The following is an 8003-nucleotide window of genomic DNA, read 5'->3' as shown; positions in this document are numbered from 1 at the left end:
AAAATAAATGAATAATAATTATGTGATCGGTATCGGCAGGAAAAAACCTGATCGGCACATCTCTATTAAAAACATATTGAAACATGTTTGAATAACTGCAGATGCCTTCAGTGGCTTTTGTTAGCATTTTCTAGGCTTGATGATCACAAGCCTAGAAAATTTATTAAGTCAGAAAATAGGACCATGACCTAAAGGAAACTTGAACCTTGTGATAAAGACCAGAAGCTCTTAAAAAATGTTTCTTCTGTTACAACAACAAAGACATATTTTGTCTTCCATGCAGAATTTATTTCAACCAGTTATTAATTTTTCATGTTTTGTACGTCTTCACAAACCCTCAATATCCTCATAACCTGATGCAAAAGGTGAACACCTCTAAATTCACCTCTAAACCAATCAATCACTCATGTGTGTTTTGGCAACACTCATATCTGTGGCTGCCGAGGAAACCCATCTAGAGGAATGCAAGTCTGAACCGAGTGGGGATACTCAGCGTGGGTTTTTAATGACCGTCCCGCTGGCAGGTCTGTGAAGCTGAGGGGGTTAAGCCACTTGCCCCCAGGTCAGAGCTCAGGAATGCATAAACTGCAGAGATATTTCATTGCACAGAAATCACAAGCCAACTAATGAGAGTGCTGCGGGGTGGAAAGGCTTTTCGCTGACTGAAGCTAAAGCTACCTTCATACAGGAATCAATGCTGCAAATATTTGGGTCACTGGAGTAGAACTTGGTGTTAAATTTACCTTTCACTTGTTACTTTTTGGGGATTGAGATCTCACTTTACTGCCTGTCACAGTTGTGAAGTCTGGTTTATTTGCATAGCAAATTTCTGCAACAAGCAATTCACAATGCTTGACATGATACACTTGAATTTTTATGTCACGAATTTGCAAGACGTGTTAAACCTTTTGAAAACGTGATTTTCAAACCTCAACAGCTTGTGTTTAAACTGCCTTGATCTTTGTTGTTCCTGTCTAGTCAAAGAGGATGTTGCAAGCTTATAACTTCTCTGTCCACTCTATCTTTACACTGTTCTACTTCTTCTCTTCTGCTTTGTGGACAAATGATAAGAGATGAAGCCCAGAATTACAAGTAGAGCAAGAGCAAGTGAACACAAAGAAGTGGTGACTGGGACCCTCTCATGGAGGTTTGACTTCTTGTACACATTAACATGGTTGAAGCCATCACAGTAAAAATAAAGCTCAAACTCTTTACATTCTCTGGCTTATGCATTTTAAGGGCGTACATGTTTCAAACTTTTCCATATCTTTGGTTTTCTCTTTGCTTAATAAATAATTACCTCTCTGGTATCTAGTTTTCTATCCATGAGGTTAGATTTAAATAAATGTCTAACCTGGTGAATACCGAATCATTTACACATTAAAGGAAACATGTAAACCTCAGTTTCTGGAGACTAATTACAAAAAAACTATGATAAAACCTGGACTTTCCCCTTGACATTAAAACAGCCAGAGCTAAGCCAAGCAAAGCGTTGCAACTTCTGTATCAAAGAGAAAGCATTTAGGAGTGCTGCAGAGGAAAAGGATGTTCTGACTAATTCACAGTTTAATCTAGTTTCTTTATACTTCCTGTTTGCCTGACTACCAGTGGATGAAAGTTCAATGCTCCTTACAAAAGTCTATGACTCTTTACCAAAGTGCTCCAGTGATTAACAGCTGAATTAATCCCACACAGCATCTTGATGCTGGAGCTGCTTCAAGCATTCAGCATACAGAGGTGAATGAATCTTCCATCAATGCACACTGAGCACACAGAGGGTAGCGTCACATTATGTGGTGTTGATATTTGGTCAACACCAATACCAACAAGCAGGAAGGTGAAGCTAGAATACTATTTAGTTGCCATAATGTATGTTTATATACTTTCGTGAATTTCAATATGCAACAATGTGATGGGGTATAAATTCAAAAGTATATAAACTCCAACACTAACATTGACAACTACATACAGCAACATAAAACACATCACTTGGTGCAAGTATCCTAAATAAACTTTTCAAAGTGACTTTTTAAATGTATATTTGAACCATTTTACTAAAGGGATAAGTAATGTAAATACATTTCACTACAGACTTAGCTCTGCTTAGTTTTGCTTTTCATTGAATCAAGACATTTTCATATTATAAATGTTACAAGACACTAAAAAGTATCTCTCTATAAAACAGTCTATTTAAATATATTTACAATGGAGATAAACTGTAATGTTTATCAGCTTTACACTGCATCTACAACACTGCAAACCAGAGGAATGGTACTCTTTTTTTAACTTACCACTTATCAGATTGATTTTCTTGAGCAGCCACTGTAACCAACAGAGTATAAGCATAATCAAAGAAACCCTGAATGTACACCATGTAATCAGTCAGCAGCATTAAGTTGCTGTTGGGCCGCAGCTTTGAAGGAGTTTCTGAAAGTTTACTGCCCCTCTTCAACTAAGAGCATTCCCCCTCTAAAAACATCGAACATCTTTTTTAAGTTACCACCACCCATGGAAAACGTTATGATTTTAAATGAGCGTCTTTTACTAACAATAGAAATAAAAAAAAAACACAAAACGATAGAGAAGATTTTTCTCCTCCTACCTCTGCGGCCAGTTAGCTTGCTAGCATCGTGTCCCAGCTACATCCATACAGTCAGCGCTCCATCGGCTGCTCGCATCCTCCCAGATTTAACCTGGAAGTTTCTTCTTTACCCCGACTACAAAAGCGGTGAAAACACCGCCACGTTTCTATGTCAGGTAAAATTTCTAGTTACTATGACAAAACCCCGATCATAAAGCTAAATTTAGTCCCCCAAACTCAGCCGTTGTTGAATAAGATACTCCACGAGCTCAGTAAAGTAAAGCAATGTAGTGTTGCCTTCACGTACGGTCGAAAACGAGCATGAATCAAAAAGCTTTCGCCGAGGTAACCACCTAATTTGTACAGAACTGTAAAGAAAAATGGGATCATTGAGTACAATAAATGGTTACAAATAAAAAGTAAATAAATACATACAACACATGTACTCTAAAAAAACAAAATCTTAAAAACCGTACTGTTTTGTTATTTTTTTTTTATTTCTGCGCTGTTTCTTAGATACGGTCACAGTGTGATAAACAGCAAAACGTTTGTTTTTCCACACAAACTCAGTCATCGTGAGTTAATTGTTAGTTAAGTGAACACCCGACACGGCTTAGTAATCCTCCACATCTGCACCAGTGGTTAGGGAATTATGGGCTTTTTGAGTGCTTGAACGCCCCATCGATGTGGGAACAGTTTCCCTCAGAGATCAAAAATTGAGTCAAAGTCATACACGATCAAATAGATTCAAAGTAATACATTTGATTCTCTTAGTCTTGATTTTAACCTTTGAAGTTCTGATATTTAAATCGTAATTTAGAGAGACAAGATTATTATATAGTTTCAAATGATCAATTCGAGACACACAGTCATAATAATTCATAGACTAAAAGTGATCATTTTAGACTTTGAAATTCAAAAAGATTGTTAAGAAGTTCTTGAAAACTCTCTGAGTTCATACCATGTATTTTACCATGTAAAATGTGTGATTTGTAATGTAGAATGACCGAAAGTGATGATGACGAAACTAATGTTCAACATTATAAACTGACAGGGAATGATATATCCACTTGTTGTGATATTCTTACATGATACATTGATGAACCAAATGAAACGTCCCTAAACTCAAATCTCTCATGCGTCGGAACTGTAGTTTTAAACTCATCCACTAGAGGACAGCAGAGCATTACATGAGACTCGTGAACAATTACTATAGAAGAACATGCATTGTTTCTCACTAGCTTTACCATTATAGCAGCAGTATGAACTGAGATTTGTAAAAAAACAACAACAACTCAATTTTACATTATGTGAATGACAGTGACATTGGATACTGTGTATCCGTTTACTGGTATATCTTACAGAAAATTATACTGTAAACATGTTTAACATCAATTCAGTAAAACATGTAGTGGCTTGTTAATGTGTTAATACAGAAGTTTGTACTTTTCAATAGCGAATAACTTGCTAACACTTTAGCAAAAAAAAAAAGAAGAAGTCATTCTTAAGTTAATTTAACATTTACACAACATGCTTTAGAGTGAGTAATTGATTAAAAAAATTATATAATTGTAAGATATGCAAGTTCAAACGGTGGAAGTTGTTTTGCTTTTCTTTCATTCAGTCTTTTATTTTTGTTGCTCTTCTTCACATTAAAACCTGTTCATTGTGGGAAAAATACAATGAAGTAAACATCTGAGTATGGACAGGATAGAAAAAAAAACTTGCAAAGTGTGAAAATTGTATACACCACAAATAGATCAAACTGAAATAAAAATCAGGATGCATGTGTGTTATATTTTAAAATCCTCCTTAGAAATAGATGATCAATTTTAAAATATCTCCTTGTCACCCCAGCGCTCCAAGTATTGAGCAGTCACTCTTAGCATACTCTGTGCCTTGCTCAAGTGCACCACAGACATAGCCAAGCGTTGTGCAGCATGACTCATATTTTTTCTTACAGTTAGGGGGCTAAGGCAGACCATATCTCTGGTCCCCACCACCCGAGCCACTTTCTGGCCTTGTTTTTCTTTCTTAGGTTTCAGCTACAGTTTGCACAGATCAAATGTCGCTCATGCAGGCTTGAGCTGAAGTTGTAAGGAAGTTGTAACCACATCAAGTTGTTTCATTTATTGGCTGCACCGTTGGCATGATCGCAGCATGAATGCGCTGCATCTTTGTGGTTTAACTGTGAGAAATGAATGCATGGTGCCACAGACAGAATTGAGGGCAGCTACGCTTGGAGCCGGGCGAGGCTGCAGAAGAATCTCAACAAAGAGGCTGACGTTTTCTGTGGATCAACCAAACTTTTTAAAATCACTTTTAGAGTTTTTCCTTTTCATGGAAATGACTGCTGAGAGTGCAATTTTAAAACTATCGGTGGAAAGAAGTAAATTTAAAAGGGATAAAACCCAGCCAAGTAAAAAGAGAGAAGTCAGACATTTTTTTTTAATAGGCTTGTTACATTACAAGTCCACTGTTGTGAAAGACAGACAGCTTAAGCAAACAAAACACTGAGAGCAAAGAAATAATTTTATCAGAAATAATTGTTATGATTAAAATCCTTTAATTCAACTCTTCTTAGTTAAAAAGCATGATTATTGTAATTCATTAACTCACTATCTTGTTTTTTTTTTGGTGATCTGTTTTTGGTCTGTGGTCAGATTTTCTTTTTCAGCTATAAATGGTTGCTGACTTAGGCAGGGATTCCCCTTAGAAACACATTGATAATTGCAGAATTTTACACCAACAACGTTTCATGAATTTTATTCAGCTATGTTTTTATCACAGAACTTTAAATTGAAGTCCATTTAAAAAAAAAAGAAAAAAGAAAAAAGAATCTTAATCCTCTCTAGGATTCCTCTCAGCCTCTGATGTTTTGGCATGAGATCTACAAATCAGCGGTGGAAGAAGAACTTGTGACCCGAGTCGACCAGAGTGCGTGTGGGTGGAATCTTGCACGCTAGACTGTGTCAGATCCTCTTTGGCACACTGAAAGCGCCATCTATTAATCGGCAGTTACAAATCTGAGTGAACAAACATCACATTTGGGGATCCACAAGGCTCTTTTCTCGGGTCACTTTTATTCTAACAGCTCAGACAAAATTAAAATGTTGTAATTCATCAAATGTTTAATCTAAATATGGGATTCTGGTGTCCGTTGAGTGTGAGTCAAGAACTGAGTGACAGGAATTTAGAAAAAAAAAAAAAAGAACACAAACTGATATGAATGATTAATAGTTAAATATACAAAAACATGAAACTGATGCAACTCAACTGTTAGCCTTTCCTTTCCTTTGCTTATATTAATGTGTTGAAAATTTTATTCATTTTGTCACCTACAGCAAAGGAGGATCACCAATAAACTAAAGCTGATGTGTCACCAAGGGTGTCTTTTATTCATGTCTTATTATCTACCACTATCTTTTTCATCTTTGGTTATTTTCCTCACTGCTTCCTACGGCTCACAGATTTTCAAATCATTACCTCCTTCAGTCAACATTTAGTTCAAGGTCCTCAGTCCTTTCCACCAGACAGTAAAGGTAAGGATTTTATTTATATAGCACATTTTCAGCAACAAGGCAATTCAAAGTGCTTTACATGAGTTAAAAGGAAAAGGTGGGTCTGAAGAAATCAGAATATTCTTGAAAAAGATTATTTATGTCGGCACATCAATTTCTAAAATTTAATTGTATACGGTTTAAAATAGCTTGGTTCATTACACAGCTTACTTTCAGTTCCTTTTGACGATTAAAAAAAAAAAAACCCCGAAAAAGAAAATGCATACAGAAATGTCAACTTATTGAACCGTGTATCTATGTTCAGCTGACAGACACACTAAAAAAATCGATTTTCAAAATGTAAAATTATCTTCTGTTTTTTTAAAAAAAAAAATCTGCTCCACAGAGCAACAGGAGGTGGTTTTCTTCTCAGCCCAGTTAGGATGATATTGACGCTGTCGCTGGCCCAGGACGGGTTTATCACATGGCGATAAGATTGTGTGGTGTAGTTCTTGAAACACTTAGTGCCTTTTGAATCTCTCACTTAGTCTTCCATTCATATGCTTACATACAGCAGTGAGTAAACTACCAGCTTTGGTAAGATTGACTGTCTCTTTTTGTGTCAACGACTGTCTGACAACTATCGAGTCAGTATTTCCCTTTCCATGGCCGTATAATTCCTATGTTAAATACATTCTACACTTGGTTTTTTTTAGAATGCAATTTTCTCATTTTTGTCTGGGGGTATTCATTTGTTTTTAGTCGTAACCATTAATATTAATAATCCATTTAAATCTATCATTTTGCCTGTAATTAATTATGTAGAAAATATGTTTCAATATCGGAACTAAATTACTGAAATAAATTAACTTAAAGATTTTCTAATTTACTGAGACACATCTCTATACATTGGTCCTCTGTCTGAGAGACATTGAGACATATTGTGAGAAACTGTGGGAAGAAGGCTGGATGGAAATGTCATCTAGAGAGGTGATTTCAAGTTCATACCAAGAAGATCATACGGGATGTCGTAGTGAGCCTAGATTCCTGATATGAGCAAAGCGCAGCCTCTGCAGACGGTACAGCAAGAAGTCTGTGGGAAAATTACAAGTTGGTTGTCTCACCATTGATATGCACAGAAAGGGGCAGCTGAAACAAAAGGAAACTTTGATAAGACACAAGAGTCAGTGTCTCACCTTTCATTTTGCGTGTGCCAGACTAACACACCAGTCATACGATCGTCACGGGGATTTATTTGAACCAGAAAAAACTGCTTTCATATGTACATTTTTTAATGCGAAAATGACAATAAGGAATATACAATTATATTAGAAACACAATGACAAAGAGTTGTTAGGAATGTAGGTGGAACATTTTAAAAACTTTAAAAAAGCTGCTTTATAATTTCATGTTTCAAATAAAACTAATCCTGTGCTTTGATGTGTAATATTATGTTGTGTACAGGTATAGACACAACTCTACATATATTTTGAGTTTAAACTGTGAACGTCAGGTAAACGTTTGGCATAATTATTAAACCTTACATGAGAAAGGTCTGTCTTTTAGAGCCAAATTAAATCATATTAAAAAGGGGATACAAACTCAAGTACGGTAACTTAGTTTTGCATGTTTTTTGTGCTCAGATAACAGAAACTAGTGCACTTTAGGTGGCTGTTGAAGTTGAGAGCAGCAGTAACTGGCAGTGCCCTAAGAGCGACGCGAAGGCGGTTAACAGCTCTCATATTAGAACTGAAACCATGGCAACAACGTGCACGCTGCACAGTTCTTTCACAAATTTAAAATAAATCAGCAAAAATATACTCATTTGTAATCATTGTATAGTTCCCGATCTGACTTTTTTTTTTTTTTTTTTTTTTTTTTTTTTTAAAAAATAAGGGGAAAAACTGTGTATTTTTTTTTAA

The 8003-nt window shown here is 35.9% G+C and overlaps 1 protein-coding gene across 1 annotated transcript in view; it reads right to left on the bottom strand.

Moving 5' to 3' along the window:
* Positions 1–2906, bottom strand: part of inavab (innate immunity activator b) — a 29034-nt gene extending 26128 nt beyond the window's left edge. The window contains exon 1 of the mRNA XM_015044416.1: positions 2603–2906. The gene's annotated coding sequence lies outside the window, so the exon portion shown is untranslated. The remainder of the gene's footprint in view (positions 1–2602) is intronic.
* Positions 2907–8003: the final 5097 nt, after the last annotated feature.

This window comes from Poecilia latipinna, unplaced genomic scaffold (assembly GCF_001443285.1).
Source record: "Poecilia latipinna isolate Pla-1442-1.1 unplaced genomic scaffold, P_latipinna-1.0 Scaffold674, whole genome shotgun sequence".
NCBI classification, from domain to species: Eukaryota; Metazoa; Chordata; class Actinopteri; order Cyprinodontiformes; family Poeciliidae; genus Poecilia; species Poecilia latipinna.
Note: the sequence above shows the minus strand (reverse complement) of the source record. Positions and strands in the feature narration are given on the sequence as shown.